The following is an 18,945-nucleotide window of genomic DNA, read 5'->3' as shown; positions in this document are numbered from 1 at the left end:
CTGTTTGCATTCAACGTGAACGCCAGAACGTGACATTGTACCATGCCTAGTAATAAAATGCTATTTCATGGTATTTGTTTTATCTGTTGAGGTAAGATAACAGAAGAACTATTGTCCAGGTAAATTTTCATTTAATTTGGCACTAGTATAAGATGGAAATCCCCACCTTTACATATCCTGAACCAGCTGCTCCTAGGTCATAGTTATATTATAAAGCACTACAGTGCACAGACAGATATTAATGCAAGAAAAATCTGCTTGCAATAAACAGAGTTACTGTTATATGATTCAGAAAAATAATTTCTTTGTAATTCTAGATATTAAAAGCTTTGAAAATTAAATATATGGCTTTCAAATATTTCATAGCTTTAACCTGTGCTACTGTAGGATCTGAAGAAATCAAATATTCTAAAAAACATTTAGATAGCATTCCAAGGAGGAGGATGAAAGTCATATAATATTAAATTGGAAATATTAACAAAGCATGTGATTCTAATATGAAAAAACACTATGTGAACCCATTTCAAATTAGTTTCTGAACTAGTTATAGCAAAGTAATTTCTTTGTTAATTCCAAAACTCTAACATTCTACGTGTGCTAAATCAGTCTTAACAGCCCTCCAAGCAAAGACTATAGTTTCTTTTCAACAGGCTGTTTAGGATAAGCACAGGTAGTAGTCCTCACTTAATGACCCTAATTGGGCCCAGCAACTCCACCACTAAGCAAAGTGGTCACTAAGTGGAAAGTCACATGATCACAATTGTTCTTTCCAGTTGGAAAGTGGAAACAGGCAAGACTACTCACTTTCACACTCTTGGATTTCTTTGCCTTCTAATCTCTCCCCTTTCTTTGAAAGAAGAGCATAGGGCTGGGAACTACACAAACAGGTTACTCTCTTGAAGTTTCTATGCTTCCACTCAGATGAGAGTGTTTAAGACAAGGTCTTTTAGCTTCAAGTATTAAGAGTTTTTGGGAGAGAACCACTTTAATTACACATACACCTACCCACACACATACTCACAAACACACACACACACACACACAGAGTGAAACCTGAAAACACTGTAATCATTTGCAAGTCTCGTGAAAGCTTTCAGTTTTCAGAAACATAACTATAAACCTATTTTCCTTCCAGTGAAAGAAAAACCATCTTTCCTTACACATAGGCTTTTATTATATTGCTTTAGAACAGGGGTGTCAAACTCATGGCGTCATAGTGGTGTTACATGATGTATCAGGACTTTTTCCCCTTTCACTAAACCGGGCGGGGCCAGCACATGATGCATCTGGCCCGCAGGCCACAAGTTTGACACTGCTGCTTTAGAATCATAATTTTCCAGAGCACCTACATGGTGTCTGATTTTATCATCTAGATCAGGGGTGTCAAATTTGCAGCCCATGGATGCGTCACGCGATGGCCATGCCCATGGCAGGTTTAGCGAAAGGGGGGAAAGTCACAGTACGTCATGTGACAACACTGTGACAACTTGAGTTTGACACCCCTGATCTAGATAATTCTCTACATAAGCAGAAGGGTGAGAGTTGGCATTAAGTGATCATGGAAATTTAAGAGACACCAGTGACTATCAGTTAAATTTCATTTATTTGTACCCTAAGACAAATATAAGCATATTAGAAAATGAAATTCTTTTAAAACTGAATTTGTAGATGGAGAAGACTTGAGAACTGTGAATGTGAGCTTAATAGATGGAAGTTAAAACTACATGAGAATTCTACAGCTTTAAAAGCTTATTTCATATAAATATAAATGTAAAGATAATGAACAATATATTTAAAAAGAGAGTGGTGTCCCACACTGTCTGTCTATTAGAAAAATGACTGTTGGCTTACCTGAACAGTCGTTCTCTAGGCATTGCGGGAGAGTCCAAACATGGGTTAAATTCAGTCTTTTCACCCAAGGACTAAGATGAAATTCCTAGCCAGGCCTCCTCTCCTCATTGAGGTTCAGTTCAAAATGAAGGTGTAGTCTATGATGGACTGTGATCTTGAAGTGTCCTTTGGACGTCTCCATAGCCCACACTCCGAGCAGCCCGAGACTCCTGATAAATGAGGGACGAAGAAAACCCCAGGGCAGGGTTGAACTCTCCTGTAGCACCCAGAGAATGACCGTTCAGGTAAGCCAATGGTCATTCTCCTGTGCGCTGCTTGGAGAGTCCAAACATGGGACATACCCAAGCTATGAAGTCCCAGGGAGGGCAACATGATCGTCCATGATGCGCAGAGTCGCAACTACCCTCTGCAACACTCTCCTCCCAAAGGACGCCTCTGCTGCCGCGTAGGAGTCAATGCGGTAATGTTTAATGAACAGAGTCAGAGACGACCAGGAGGCCGCTCTACAGATTTCTTCCACAGGAGCTTGTGTCACCCACGCAGACGTGGTGGCCGCACTCCGTGTGGAATGAGCAGTGAGTCTAGGTGGTACTGTCTTGCCCTGGTGCTGGTAAGCCAGTTTGATACAAACCCTCAACCACTGACCGATGGTGGACGGTGAGACCTTGCGTCCCATGGAACCCGGTTGAAAGGAGATGAGAAGGGATTCGGAGCGATGGAACTCCTTCGTTCTCTTGATGTAGCAGCGAACCGTTCTCTGAACATTGAGCTTGTGCCAAGTTCGTTCCTTGGGATGCTGAGAGTGAGAGCAGAAGTTGGGAAGTACAACTTCCTGCGATCTATGGAACAGAGTTAATCTTTGGCATAAAAGCCGGATCTAGCCGGAGGGTGACCCAGTTGGCGTGAAAAATACATAAGTCCTCACAGATGGAAAGAGCAGCTAACTCTTACACCCTCCTTGCTAAAGTAATTGCTATAAGAAAGGCTGTCTTCAGAGTTAGGTGACGAAGACCGATGGAACGTATAGGTTCAAATGGTGTCTTGGTCAGGGCCCTCAGAACAAGCGGGAAGTCCCAGGTGGGGAACCTGTGTACCTTAGGAGGGCACAGATTGGAGGCCCCCTTAAGGAAACTCCTGACCTGAGGGTGCTGCCCTAAAGAAACAGCTGAATATCTAGCAAGAATAGTAGAAAGTGCTGCCACTTGTCGGCGGAGGGTGTTGGGAGACAGGCCCTTATCCAACCCCGCCTCCAAGAAGTCCAGCAGTTGTGGTATGGATGCCGAAGTGGGCACTATATCTAGTGTCCTACACCAGGCAGCGAATGCCGCCCAAGTGGCATCATAAATCCGAGTCGTAGATGGACGTTGGGATGCCTGGATGGTACGAATGACTTTGTCAGATAGATTGTCTTTCCTCAGGAGATCCCCCTCAAGTGCCAGATGGCCAGTTGGAGCCAGCTGGGATGCGGATGCACTATGGCCCCTGGCTGAGGGAGAGTAGCTCCTGGGGTATCTTCCATGGTCTGCGAATGGAGAGACTGACAAGGTCCACGTACCACAATCTCCTGGGCCAGTGAGGTGCTACCAGGAGAACCTCCGCTTCCTCCGACAAGATTTTCTGAACCAGCTGTGGGATGAGGGGCAGTGGCGGGAAAGTGTACAAAAGGCCCCTGGGCCAGTGGCATCTCAGAGCATCTGTTCCTTCTGCTTGCGGTATGGCATATCTCAAGAAAAACCTCAGGAGTTGTGAGTTGGCTGGACTGGCGAACAGATTGACCTCCGCCAGTCCGAACTTGATGGTCAGTTGATGGAAGGTCACTGGGTGAAGACACCACTCTGTATTGTCGATGGTTGTCCGACCTAGCCAATCCGCTCTCACATTGTCCACTCCCGAGATGTGGTGTGCCCGCAGGGAGGTAAGATGGTGCTCCGACCGCCCCAAGGTCTCCGTCTCTGCCATCAGGGCCCTGGACTTGGTGCCCCCCTGGCGGTTGATGTGGGCCTTGGTCGCTATATTGTCCATGAGCACTAAGACATGGCAACCCACAATGTCCCGACGAAAGTGGCACAAGACTAGTCTGACAGCCCTTTATTCTAGCCAGTTTATGTTGTGGGCTGCCTCTCTGCGTGACCACTTGCCTTGACTCTCCTGCTCCTGGAAGTGAGTGCCCCATCCCTGTAAGCTTGCGTCTGTTGTAACCACCAGACGGTTTGGCGCCTGGAAGAGGCAACCTCTCATCACTGCACTGGATTCCCACTACCGGAGGGACTGTCTGACCTTTGGAGGCAGTCTCACCCGTCTGGGAGAGTTGCTGGCTTTTGGTCGCTGGATGGGCAAGAGGAACCATTGCAACTCTCTCGCGTGAAGCTGTGCCCAAGGAACGATGTTTATGCACGAGATCATGAGTCCCAGAAGTTGTGATAGGGACACAATTGATGCGAACTGGTTCACTCTCGCCTCCCATGCACGGCTGATGATGTTGCATCTGCGGTCCAGTGACAGGAACACTTGAAAATGGTCGGAGTCTATGAGTGCTCCTAGATGTAGGATGCGGAGCACAGGAGTCAGCTAACTCTTTTCTCGGTTCACCGAGAACCCATGTTTCTGTAAGGTGGAGATGGTGACTTGAACGTCTCTGAGCGCTTGATTGGTGGATGCTGATTTCATCAAGATATCGTCCAGGTAACAGAGGAGATGTATTGGGCTTAAGCGCAGATGGGCCACTACAACTGCCAATATCTTTGTGAAAGTCCTCGGTGCTGATGAAAGTCTGAACGGCAGAGCTCTGTACTCTGTATTGGTAGTGCTTGCCATCGTAATGGAACCTGAGGAACTTCCTGTGGGATCTGCGTATCGGAATGTGAGATAAGCTCCTTCAGGTCGATGGAGGTCAACCTGTCCCCTCGCCTGATGCAACCCAGGATGGTCTGTAGGGATTGCATCTTGAAACACTTGTAGGCCAGATGCCGATTTAGGTTTTTGAGGTCCAAAATGGCCCTCCACCCCCAGAGCTTTTGGGGACAAGGAAAAGAATGGAATACAACCCCCTTTTTTCCTGCTCTACGGGAACTGGTTCTATGGCATTCATCTGGAGGAAATGTAAGAGCTCCGCCTGCATGCATTGTCTTTTAGAGAGGAAGGAGGAAACTGGACAGCAGATGAAGGTTTGCGGGGGAAGGGATAGGAATTCCAAGGTCAGGCCCTGCCTGTTCGTGTTGAAAACCCAGGCGTCCGTTGTGATCAACTCTCATTGGGCAGCATAAAATTGGAGATGGCTGCCTATGGGAGGATCCTGTTGGTGGTCACTTGGACCTACGGTAGGAGCGGTTGTTTGAACCGCCACGAAAGGGGCGTCAAACAGACTGCTGCTGTCGACTCTTATTTTTGAAAGATGACCTGTCCTGGCTACGCTCATTGCCCTGGGGGTAGGGTCTCTGATATGAGGGACCCGCACCCAAGCTGTCATTCTCCCGAAAGGACTGCTTCCGAAAAAAGGAATTGTTCTTCCTGTGAGCCTTCTGGGCAGTAGATGGAAGCACCTTGGTCTCGATTAGGAATTTGTCTAATATGTCATCAAACAATTGTCCTCCCTTAAAGGGAGCAGAAGCAAGCTTCCATTTTGACTTCATGTCCTCCTGCCAGTGACGAAGCCACAACAGACATCGTGAGGTTCCATTTGAAGCTAGAGCCCGGGATGCAAATTTTGCAGCATTGAGTGAAGCATCAGCCAAATACTCCACAGCTGCTATAATTTTGGTAAGGTCATGCATCCATCTGGAACCCTCTGAGGGGGAGGGGTCGCTCTCAACTGCCTCAGCCAAAGCAGTGAGGCTCTAGTAAAGAACGAAGCCGCTGTAGAAGCCTTAATGGACCAGGCAGCCGCCTGGTGGGTCTTGTGACATGCTTTCTCAGCCTTTTTGTCCTCGGCCTTGAGCCCCTCAAGGAGGTCAGCCGGAAGGACGGAATTGGAAGTGAGAGATATCACTGGAGCCTCCACCTGTGGAAGCTTCAAGATATCTTCCAAATTATTCTCCACAGAATAGAGGTGTTTGTCAGCCCCAAACTGACAAGGGTTGGTTAGTGATCCAGGCTGCACCCACTAGCGCTGGATCATGTTCACAAACAGCTCAAGCACAGGAACCAGGTCCTGCGCTGGAGCGGTCTCTTTGAAGAGTCCCTGTTTATGATCCTGGGTCCCAGAGGGGGCTGGAGCTCCCTGAATGGGAGTACCTTCCTGGGTGGAGGCCTTCGCCTTGTGCAATATTGCTTTAAAGAGGGAAGGCCTAATAATCCAGTGAAGGCAGGTTTATGTGGGATAGGAGTCTCATCTTCTGAGAACTCCTGTTCCCCAATGTTATCCTCCTCTAATACAGACTCCTTCATGGCAATGGAGGTGCCTGGGGAAGGAGGTCCCTCAGTTTGCCCACTCTGGCCAGGCTTGGGAATAGATTTGGCAGAAGAGCTTCTGGCAGCCTGTTTCTTTCTAGTCATTCCAGAAGCAATGTCCCTCTCAATGGCCTGCTCAATAACCCTCTGCATTTCAACAGATTGGGTCTCTGGTTTTCAGCAGGCCGGGGCCTACTTGTCCTCCCCCTGTCTGAGTCTTCTAAGGGATCAGGGTCCTCTTCCACCATGGCAGACTCAAAGGGACAGGATTCTTCAATCATTGAGGAAGAATCCGGATAACCCAGAGAGGCTGCAGGAGAGGGAGCCTGGGATTCCTCATCCTCCAATGAAGGGGATATGGCCCTTGGTGGAGGATGCTGAGTGGGAGGAACCTGCCCCTGAGTAAGGGACTTGGATCACGGGAAGGTAGCCCAGACGTTAGGGATAGTCTTTGGGCCCTTTCAAAAGTCTTCTCTAGGACTTTATGTCTGCGGGCCTTAGCTCTGGATAGGGCCTTGCTGCCTCTGGGATTAGGGATCCCCTTTCCCTTGGGGCCCTTACTGCCCTGTTCCACCATAGGGAGGTCTGGCCTACTGCGTTTTGGCGAGGAGGCAGAATGTCCCTCTGGCGCCCTCTTGCCGCTTTTAGCCATGATGATCTTCAACCAGAACAAAGACAGACTCTCACGGCCCTTCAGGGAGACTGCAGGCAGTAGGCTGGCACCGGCATGAGCTGGGAGCTGCTGTGCACTGCGTAGATATGTCCTTGGGACAGGAGTATGACCAGGTGGCCAAAAATATCCTAGGCCGTAATAGAGATGGTCCAGAGGGAGGAGGCCTTGCCGGAGCCCCAAACGAAGGCCAGAAACTCCCTCATGGCAATCTGCAGGCTGGGAGGAAAAGCGTGGCAACTCCAAATGGCCGGCCGCAAAAAGTGCTTTCAAAATGGCCGCTGCACTTCTCGGACGCTCAGGGAGCCGTTAGGCATAAACCGGAGCCTCCGCTGAGGACTCCGGCAGCCACAGTTAGTTGAGAAGACAGATTTTAAATTTTGTCTGATCATTTCAACTTTATCTTGAAATAAATGTGCCCACAGTTTATCCTATTCCTAATCCCATTCAAAATGCCCCATTTTTTTCTGGTAAGTCTATAACCTTGACTGTATTTCCAATTGACCCACTGCATCCTTCTCTACACAATCATTCAGAACACTGGTGCAAAACATTTGGATTAGACTTATATACTGAATCATGAGTGAAACACTTACCCAGTCTAGCCTCTCGTACACTAGAGAAACAGAATAGAATGAATATAACAGAATGAATATAAATAATTTGATAGGGACACGGTGGCTCAGTGGCTAAGTCAATGAGCTTGTCGATCAGAAAGGTTGGCAGTTTGGCAGTTGAATCCCTAGTGCCGCATAACAGAGTGAGGCCCCGTTAATTGTCCCAGCTTCTGCCAACCTAGCAGTTCAGAAGCATGTAAAAATGCAAGTAGAAAAATAGGGACCACTTTGGTGGGAAGGTAACAGCGTTCCATTCACCTTCGGTGTTTAATCATGCCAGTCACATGACCATGGAGACATCTTTGGACAGCGCTGGCTCTTCGGCTTTGAAACAGAGATGAGCACCACCTCCTAGAGTCGGGAAGGACTAGCACATATGTGCAAGGGTAACCTTTACCTTATAAATAATTTCAAAGATGAGCAGGAATTGCAGAATTCCATCAATTCCATAGTTTACAGACTAAAATCATATGGAAGATATTGAGGTCTACAGATAAAAGAAATTTAAATGTATTTTATTTTAAAAAGCTACTGAAAAGTTTTCAGTGTATGTGCCTGTACTAGATAATATAGAGCAATAATTCTGGGTAATTATTTAAAGAGAATAGTTCTGAAACTCTCCAAACAAGTGTGTTTTAAGACTTTATATTCCATTAAATTATTTTCTTATTAAGTATACTTAGGTATTATACATGCATTTAAAAATATTCTAAAAAATAACTACACGTGTCTAATTATAAATATTTATAAAGCTACCTAAGTCAGTAGTAATAATAAATGATATTTTGTCAGATAACCATGTTATTATTTGTTTCTTCCACAAGATGGCACCCTGGTCCCATTCTTGTACAAATTAAACTAACCAGGATTTTCCAGTATATTATGTGGGTGCAGTCTAGCTATTTGTACTTCTGAATTCGGTGAACCATGATTTTAAATGTTCCTGAAATACATATGTCTTATCTATGTAACATAATTAATTATTGCCAAACCATCAGAAAATCGATTTTTTTTTATTTCCACAGAGGTGGAAATAAATAAAATGTGGAATCACTAGTGTGCTTCTTAAGCCTTCGTGTTCATGGTGTGTAATTTCCTCAGGGTTTAAAAAGCAACACTGCAGAATATAGTTTGAAATTTAATAGTGCCTATGCACCTAACTAACCTTTCTACCTTTCTAGCCCAAACCCTGTTACATTCCACTCCACTCCATGGTATATGAATATCTTTTAAAATAAATTGAGTATTCTACCTACCCAGTAATATCTATTCCATAATATTGCACACATAAAACAAATACAGTAATAACTAGTAGCATCTTAGCGTTAAATCTCCATGTTTTATATTATGTTGTGACTGTAATATTTTGTTTGTTAATACTATTATCACTTGTTGGCCTGATTTTCACATTATGTTAAACCTGACAGGTTAGTTTACGTAAAGCATTAAGCTATAATGGATGGATTCATACTAATCCATAACATAAGAAACTACACCCTGTATTATGACAATCCCTTGTGTACTGATGTAGTTTGCCCTTCACAAGCTTATAACATCATCCCAATACACTAAGCATTTTTTTCAGATTAGGCTCTTAAATTCATAATCATAATTTTAAATAATCTTATGAGAAAGGAATTGTGCAAAACATTCTGTAAGCAAACGGCTTATAAAACCAAGCCTAGACAGACTCCTGTTAAATGGAAAAACAATCCATTGAACAAAGGAGTTCACCATGCTTGTGTTTCATACAGACGTGGTTGGTTGCTAGGAGCAGTGCCTTCAACAGAATCTTTGCATTCTTGCCTAGTTAGCTTCCTCAAGTACTTGTTGTAGCATTGCTCTATTTTTTTTTCAGTTGGCTTTATATATATGTCTGTGTGTGTGTGTGTGTGTGTGTGTTTGTGTGTGTGTGTGTTGCATTTGTGCTGATAAATAAAGGGATGTATAAATGAATGTAACAAAGGCAACATTAAAAAAATGGCATTCTGCCTGGATGGCTCGTAGGGTGAGCTGAAAGACATGCTCCCTCCCATATTTGGGCATACCAGGGGTTGTGACACAATACATACATACATACATACATACATACATACATACATACATACATACATACATACATACAACCCTACAGAGACTTCTATAAAAAGCAGTTTCTGCTTCCCTGTATACAGATATTAAATTATTTTAAAATGTCAGCAGATTTCATTTCTATACAGCAAGTGGTGCTGCATACAGAGAACCTCATCCAAGCAACCTGAGAGTACAAACGAATAAAATACTGTAATCGGAAACAATAGGCACTTTTACATCCATTAAGCACTAAAATCCCTAAAGCTTCTTTAAAAAGAAACTTTTAAGTAGTTTCTTACAACTTTATACAGTATATTGCACGTAATATATGCAGAATTACAAATACACAGAATTTGGTTTCAGAAATATTTTTTCAATAATTAAGCAGCTATTGTTATCCAGTTAAAACCTTGCAAATACATTTTGTCTAGCTTCATACATAAGGCTAAACAATGTTGTTTTTAATCTTGATTTGTTGAACAACAAAATGGCTGGATTCATACAAAATGTTAAACCATAAACTATTGCTTACAAACACAGTGATGATATATTCAACATTATCAAATTTAACTTCATTATATACAGCAGCCAGTGGGATTCACTTCGGTTTACCACCGGTTCAACACTGTGCGTGCACACGCACACTTGCCTTCCATGCATGTGCGTGGCCTTCCATGCATGCACTTATTGGAAAATAAGATAATTGGACTAAATGAATAGCATTATTCTTTGATCTGGCAAACCTAACAATATAATTATTGATAATAGATTTTTCTATTCTAAAAAATCAAGAGTTGCATGGATAATAAAAAATCAGAAGCAAATTTCATATCAGAGAATAAAGTTATTCTCAGGAAGGGCTGCTTAACTGTCAGATAATCTCAACATTCTTTCCAAGAAATTTTATGTACTGTAACTATGAAGTGTCCATGAAGAACAGAGTAGGATTTTTGAAAGGGTACAAAGAGATAATATTGTAAATTATCCCTTACCCATTTCAAAGAAATATATTTTTCTTTTAAATCTATTCGTGTCATGAGAGGTGGTTAACAGAATAAAGTAAGTGATTACTAGGAATGGGCGAAATATGGCATGTGGAAAAGATTGGCCGAAGAATGAGGCAGGACGCAGTCTGAGGCAACTAACAGCTAACTTTTATTACAGGCAAACGGCAACGTATATACAGCAGTGAGATTCAGCACTTTCCCTGCCTGACAGCTATTTATACGGAGCTGTCAGGCAGGGCAACCAATCAGAGGCTTCTGTCAGCCCGCGCTCAGCCAAGCCGCGTCTTAGCCAAACAGGCGTGGCTTGGCTGTTGCTGGCTGCCAGGACACAACACTCCTTCCCCCCCAGCGAGGACGCTGGCGGGGAGGCAGCACATGCGTACTCGCTAAGGTAGGCGGGGCGGCACCGGACCCGCCCTGATCTCCTCAGTCCAGGCGGAGTCGTCGGTGGAGGAAGAGGTGCCCGTGGAAGCTCCTCCCTGGAGGGAGTGTAGCTCCGGGTGACGTCATCTGGGCCTGCAACAGAGGGCAGACCCGAAGGCCCAGGTAGGACGGGGCGAGGGGGCGCGGCCGTAGGAGGTGGGATTGAGGACAATTGCCGGTAAGCGGCGTCTCGGTAGGCGAGGCCTGACAGGGGAAAGGCCTCTAGAAGAAGCAAACCAGGAGGGGCGTGAACGGACGGAGATGGCAATTGGAACGGCTGCCTGTCGGCAGCCCCTAGATAGGCAAGGCCTGACTGGGGGAAGGCCTCACAGGGGGTTGCTTCTGTGGTGGAACGGCGGCTGGCTGTGGGTCGGATTGAGCGGAACCCTTGGCTGGGTGGCGGCGCCTTTGTTGATCCACATGGCACCGCCACTCGGACCCATCGCCACTTGGACCCATCGGCAAGGTGGAACAGGGGCCGGTTATTTCTGCGATCGAGGCAGGTACCCACTTAGGATCCCCCATAAAACTCCTAGCCCAAACTAGATCCCCCACCCCGAAAGAACGGGGAGGGGCCCCCAGGTTGCGAGGCTGCTCCCCTGAATAGAGCAGATGCATCCTGGGTCACCCTGAAATGGCCTTGCTAAAGAGGCTCTGGTGAAGTTGCGACAGGCCCAGCAAGAGGGCGATGGATAATATATTGCTACAGAAATTATAATGAGATACAAATGGGCTGATGAAACAAAAAATAACCACCATGTTAAAATACTAAGAAAGAGAATAGTGAAATACAAAATAGGAACTTTGAACATTGCCGGCTTGGGAAATAAAACAGAAGAAATGGTAGAAATAATGCAAAGAAGAGGGATCAAAAGAATGGGACTAGCCGATAGAAGATGCAAACCACATGGTAGTAAAAAAAGTTCACAAAGGATACTTGTTTATTCATTGAGGAAGGGCCACAGCAAAGAATGGATTGGGCTTCTTGACCATCCAGACACAACAAATTGCACACTGGACATCAACTATTCAGACAAAATAACAATATTGAAAATCAAGAGAAGAGAACAAACTGAAACATTTGTACAATTATGTGCCCCATGCAATGATAATCACACAGAAGAACAAAAGGATGATTTCTTCGATGAACTACCGTGTTTCCCCCAAAATAAGACAGGGTCTTATTTTCTTTTGCCCCAAGAAATATGGCCTTGGGCTTATTATAGAAGGAGGGCTTATTGTTTTGGGGTTGCCGGGCAACTGCTCCCTTGCGAACTGGCTCCCAAAGAGCCAGGCACAGCCTCAAGGACGAAGCAACCATGAGGTTACACGCTCACGAGCAGCGGCCTGGCAAACCCCCTCTCCAGCCAGGCAGAGCACCATTCACTGATCTAGGAGGTATCCCTAAGGTGCCAAGTCATGTGGCGCTCTGCCCGCCTCCCCCCAGCTCCCGTGGCTTGGCACATTCGGGATACCCCCTAGATCAGTGTATGGAGCTCTGCCCAACTGGAGAAGGGGGTTGCGCGAGCGCCTGTTCCGCCCCCGCCGCACTCTGAGCATAACTTCTTCTCCGGCTTCCAAACTCCAAAACTCGGCTGCCAAGTCTTCCAGCAGCGGCAGCTCTAGGAGTGTGCTCTATGGTTGTGGGCCGGCTGCCGGACAGAGAGTCTTTTTGACAGAGAGTCTTCCAGCAGCCATCCCACAACCATAGAGTGCACACATCAAGCGGCTGCTGCTGGAAGACTCGGCAGTCGCGTTTTGGAGTTCGGAAGCCGGAGAAAAAGTTATGCTCGGAGCACGGCAGGGGCGGAACAGGCGCTCCCGCAACCCCTTCTCCAGCCAGGCAGAGCTCCATGCACTGACCTAGGGGGTATCCCGAATGTGCCAATCTGCAGGAGCTGGGGGGGCGGGCAGAGCGCCACGTGCCTTGACGCCTTAGGGATGCCCCCTAGGTCAGTGAATGGCACTCTGCCCGGCTGGAGAGGGGGTTTGCTGGGCGGCTGCTCATGAGTGTGGTCACCTCATGGCTGCTTCGCCCCTGAAGCTGTGCCCGGCTCTTCGGGAGCCTACTTGCAAGGGAGCAGCCGTCCGGCAACTCCCCCCTCCGGCCAGGCAGCACGCCACTCCCCAACCTAGCAGTATCCCGTAAGCGCCAAGCAACGTGAACGCCTTTCTCCCCGGCTCACGTGGCTTGGCATCTTTGGGATACCGCTAGGTCGGTGAGCGATGTTCTGCCTGGCCGGAGGTGTGTGTGGGTCCAGGGGGCTTATTTTCAGGGGGGGTTATATTTTTGCCCACGCAAAGAATGTGGCAAGGCGTTAGTTTCGGGACAGGTGGTATTTTCAGGGAAACACGGTATCTGAGGCGATAGAGAAAGTGGAATCTAATAATAACAATATACTGTTAAGTAATGGGAGATTTCAATGTTAGACTGGGTATTAACAGAAGAGAATATTAACAGTTCATCAGCCCCATGCTGCTAAGAATAGTGAAAGGAAAGAGAACAGGCAAAGGATACTGGACTTTGGATACCAACTTTTTACCACCAAGACTCACAATGTTGTACATGGTGTAACATCCTCACTAAAAGTAAAATGGATTACATATTAACAAGAGTAAAAAGAAGTTTCAAAATACTTGATGCAAAAATTATTCCCAATGGAATATGTGACACCAATCACAAGAATGTAGAGCTAACAGCAAGATATGACAACTCTAATATTAATAGAAAAAATCAAATAAAAACCACGAATTAATTAAAATAGCAAAACATAAATAAGAAGTAATAGACAAATTACAACAAAGGACAGAGGCAATATTTAGTCAACTGTCACCAAAAGTGGGAGATGTGGAGGATGAATGGAAGAACTACCTTGCTTAACATTGCAGAACTATGCAGAAAAAGGAAAAGTGGGAAAAGATGGAATGGGATCAAACACGCTGCATGATGGAGTGAAGAGGTTAAAGAAGCAGTAAAGTTAAAAAGAAAATTATACAAATGTTGGATAAAATCAGGGGGGAAATATAATATAAATTACAGATTACAATGCAGAGATACCAACAGGATGATCAAGAAAGCAAAACAAAATTCCTCGGAATTCTTCAGAAAATTATTAGGAGCTAATGAGAAATCATCCTGCAGAATGTTTTTCAAAATAGTCAAAAGTATATGGAAAAGAGAGGATAATTATAACCCCATGGAAATAATCAATGACAAGAACAGAAGGCCACTAGTAGAACCATCAGAAGTGATAGAAAGTTGGCGAGAAGACTTAAAAGAGCTCCTCAATCCCCTAGGAAATACCTAGAGGAAGCAACACAAGACCTCGAAATAACAGTGCTAGAGCCAGAAATACTGATTGAGGAAGAGTTGTTCGAAAGTTAAAAAGTCACCCAAATGCAAAGCACCAGGGACAGATAGTCCACCAACAGAAATCATTCAAGCAGCAGATGGCTACATAGAATTTTTAACACAGCATGGACACAACTAGCTGCACCTATTGATTGGCAATAAGCAATAATAATATTACTGTGGAAAAACAAAGGAAGCAAACAAGAATGCACACAATATAGAGCCATGATAGCGAACCTATGGCACACGTACTACATGTGGCATGTGGAGCCATATTTGCCAGCATGCCAGCCCTCAGCTCCGGCGCACATGCGCATGCCAGCCAGCTGATCTTTGGCCTTTCAGAGGGCCAGGGGAGGCCATTTTTGCCTTCCCAGGCTTCAGGAAAGCCTCCAGAACCTGGGGAGGGCAAAAAATAGGCCCAACGGACCAACCAGAAGTTTGTTTCCTTCGGAGCCTGGGGAGGGTGAAAACTTCCCCCCACCCCGCATGGGGGGGGGGGTCATGTGCATGCAAGGGGGAGTCACGTGCGCTTGTGTAGGTGGGTGTGGCACATTCCATTGTGGGTCTGGGCACGTGTGTGATAGCGCGCGCACACACAATTTTGGCATGCTTTTACAAAAAGGTTAGCCATCACTGTCCTAGGATGCTGCGCTATTTTAATATAATATTTTTTCTTCTTTTTTAAATGATTTTTATTACACGTATTTCAACTTTAACACATTTCCACTCGTAACAGCGTCAGTATCACTATCATTCATATTTACATCATGGCTACTTCAACTTTCTTTATACATCCTTATTCCATGTACTGTATGCTTATTCATATATTAACTGCTAACACTCCGACGATGTTAGCAGAGGGTAACAAAAGCTAAGTGAGCAATATATTTTAAGTTCTAGAGATCGCAATGTCTGTTTCTTCTTTTATTCATATATGTACATTAACAAATCAATATTTACAAATATATACAATATCTTTCTTTTTTAATATACCTTTCTAGTAGTCTTTATGAATGCTCTTTATTTCTGTTTTCTAGCCATTATACCATATGTTTCAAATTGTGTAATACTATTTCTTCTCTATCTTTTAATTTCATAGTTAGCTTGTCCATTTCACCACAATCAAGTATCTTTATTATTACCATTACATCAGAAGGGATACTATCTTGTTTCCAGTTAATTCTGGCCGCAGTTATTATATGGAACATGATATATTGGATTTTCTTACTTATGTCTTCTCTTATTATACCTAATAGGAATAGTTCTGGTCTCAATTCAATATTTTTTTTCGTAATTTCTTTTATCTATATCTTTATTTTAATCCAATATTTCCAGGCTTTTGGGCACATCCACCACATATGGTAGAATGTGCCTGCCTTGTTTATATTTGCATCTGTTGCATTCTACCGATCTGTTCGGAAACATTTTTGCCAATCACGCTGGAGGTAAATGCCAATGATAAAACATTTTATAGAGATTATGTTTATATGCTGCTGACAATGTTAATTTGTAATTTTTCCCCAAAGTTTTTCCCAGTGTTCTAATTCAATGTTGTATTTAAAAAAATTTGCCCAAATTATCATTGTCTCTTTTACCGTTTCCTCCTCCATTTTGAATCTCAAAAAGTAATTGTATGCTTTAGTGATCATTTTTTCCTCCGCCCCCTGTATTATTTTATCTAATTCTTGTTCCTTACAGATGCCGTATTGTTCTAAATATTTTTTGTATCTTGTCCGAATTTGTAAATATGGCCACCAGTCTATCTTTATTCCATGGCACTTCAACTCTTGGTTAGATTTTAATTCTTGTTCATCTAATAATTCTTTATAAACTACTACCTTATTTAGATCTAGCAGTTTTTTCTTCTTCTTTAGTGTTGGTGTATGTCTGTTTTAATGTTTTTTTAAAAATCCATAGAAATATTTTTGTTTCACATAACAAAACTTTTCTTTACAAAGAACATCAATCATGTATTGAATTCATAACCAAGATAATATCTGGCTTAGAAGAGGACCATACAAATTCAGAGATATTATCAAGAGTTGCTTGACTTGAAGGCAAATACTACCTCCATTATCTGATGTAGTCTGTCTCCGGTTGGCAGCTATTGTGACATTATAGCTAAACTGGTGTTTAGTCTGATCTAGCAAAGTTTTTCTTAGTGTGTGCTGTGAGTTGTGTACAAATTCAAGCAGCAAATAAGATTACATAGATAGAACTCTCCTTCTCTCTTCTCTGTGTGTATGTGTGTGTGAGAGAGAGAGAGGTTTACAGTACGAAAACCTCAAATGTATCCTAAAATTCCATTTATATAAATTGCAGATGGATGAAGTGAGTGTTATAAGTTCTTCTTTTTCAAACTGCTACAAACTGGTATCTTAGAAGAACAAAATAGCTTAAAATAAAACAACAAATGACACATTTTCTTTTTAACTCAGCGAATTCTGTATAAGAATTCAAGACTGGTGTTTAAACATAGAATGCATAAAGACTTGTATATCATATCAGAACTCTGCCAAAAGAAAATAATTATAAGGAGCCAAAATGATATGAAATAAGATTTTCCATTTAAACTACATAAGCTCACGTTACAAAACTTGATATTCCACATCAGTATTTCCTGATCACACCACCTCCTTTAGTTTAAACAACAAAAGGACTCAACTATTTCTTTTCTTGCTCCTCTGTTCAGCATTACTTATCCAGTTTTTCTAAAGCCCTGCCTACTTACCTTCCTATCAATACACAAGCGTACATTGAAGTATCAAAAGCCAGTTTTCTATATATATCGTTCCATTAACCATACTTCAAGTCAGAGAAGCTGGAATTATTGTAAATAGATAAAATAATTAGAAATGTGACAATAATTTCAGAAGGCCGAAATCTGGGGCTAATCTATAACAAATTTTCAAATTTGGAAAGTAAAGTATTCTTTGGGGAAAAGAGTGTATGTAATTGCACAACTGATAAAAGCACAGCAGGAAAAAAAATATCAACATTATAAACATTTAGAATTATGCAGAGTCCAGATAAAAAATGATAACATTGACATTGAAAATTGTGATTAAATGTGACAGTTTAAATGATACAACAGTGCGATAGGACCAGGTTAGGGACAGATTGCCATGGAGAAAATATATCTATCTATGTGATCACTAAGAACCAACACTAACTTGATGGCACATAACCAACCAATCAATTAATGGTGTAAATTTACATGACAAATACTAAGATGGGGAATTGGGGAAACATTTCCATTTTTCAGGACTATGTGCAACTGAAATATAGAGATATTCATTCTGGCAGCAACACATTTCAGGAAGGACTCGCTAAATTACTGTTTAACAAGATGCTCAAATCCATCATTTTATTTCTTAATAAAGGTTAAGCATTTTTGTCTTACTGCCTATGTAAGCCCCATCTATTCGTATCCATTTTACGTATTCATAATCTTGTATATGACTTGTATCTTTTATCTTATACACTCTGAACAAAACAAACAAATAAATAAATGTCAACTGAATACGAAGATGCTTGTTAGCACCAATGTGAATAATCACTATATTAATTTTGAATCACGTATCAGTTTATTTAGGAGCAAGTCTCACAAAACTCTGTAGAACTTCCTACTTCGTTTGCCAGAACAAAACTGAAGTGTTACTAAGAAGGCAAAGTGCAATACGGGCTTTTATTGCAGTCGGCCCATTTTTGCACGTTGTCTTCCTCTGAATGCATCGCTCACGCATTTCTCCCCCCCCCCCCCGCCGCCCTCTAACAGCATTTGAAGAAAACACATTTGCTAAAAGGGACGTGATGAAGTTAACGCGGGACTGTTGGGCTTTTTTTCCCCCGCCGCTACAACAAACGCAACGCCGCTCTGAATATCGCTAGCCTGATAAAGCACCCGAGTTTAGAAACGGGGGGGGGGGGAGGCTTAAACCGCCGGAGATGCTGCTCTTTTTTCCCTTCTCCTCCCCCCCCCCCTTGCAACCGGCGGGTCTGGGCTCCCCAAGACGGCGAGCATCCTCGCTGTCGCCATGGCAACTGGACAACTTGCAGCTTGTCCGCGTTGTCCCGGCGGCAGCCGCTGGCTAAAACGTCCCCGTTCGCCCGCTTTCGACCCTCTGTACCTCACCGGCACGTCCTCATCATCATCATCATCCTCTCACCCCCTGCAGCTCACCCTCGCTGACCTGCCGGGCGGCGGTCTTCTTCTGACACACTTGGGCACCATCGCGTTGCAGAAACTTTTCCCCGCGTTCAAACAGCCGGAGAGCCGCAGATGGTACAGGAGCCGCGCGCGGTCAAACTAGTTCACGACGCGGAGTCGTTCCTTAAGTCTTCCCGCCCCCTGGTGGAGCTGGCCGCCGCCTGAACAGGAAAGTTCTTTTTCTTCTTCCCCCTTCCCCGGAGCGTCTCCGGTTTTTTTTATGTGAGTTCAGAAGAAATGATTGGGATGACAGCTGATTGACTTTTATGTTTCTCCAATTGGGGTATCATATTCTAAACCACGGGATTACGGGAAAGGGTAAACGGGATTTTTCAAGTCTCTTTATGTCCCAA

The 18,945-nt window shown here is 43.9% G+C and overlaps 1 protein-coding gene across 4 annotated transcripts in view; it reads right to left on the bottom strand.

The window, feature by feature from the left end:
* STK33 (serine/threonine kinase 33) overlaps positions 1 to 18,711 on the bottom strand; it is a 68,919-nt gene extending 50,208 nt beyond the window's left edge. For 2 of the 4 annotated variants that reach the window (XM_081934331.1, XM_081934327.1), the window contains exon 1: positions 18,576 to 18,711. The gene's annotated coding sequence lies outside the window, so the exon portion shown is untranslated. Of the gene's footprint in view, positions 1 to 18,551 lie in introns of all 4 variants that reach the window. The other 2 variants (XM_081934328.1, XM_081934330.1) reach the window with 2 other exon arrangements.
* Between the last annotated feature and the right edge of the window lie 234 nt (positions 18,712 to 18,945).

Source organism: Natrix helvetica (assembly GCF_964273705.1).
Source record: "Natrix helvetica genome assembly, chromosome: 1".
NCBI classification, from domain to species: Eukaryota; Metazoa; Chordata; class Lepidosauria; order Squamata; family Natricidae; genus Natrix; species Natrix helvetica.
This window is presented reverse-complemented; position numbering and strand designations above follow the sequence as displayed.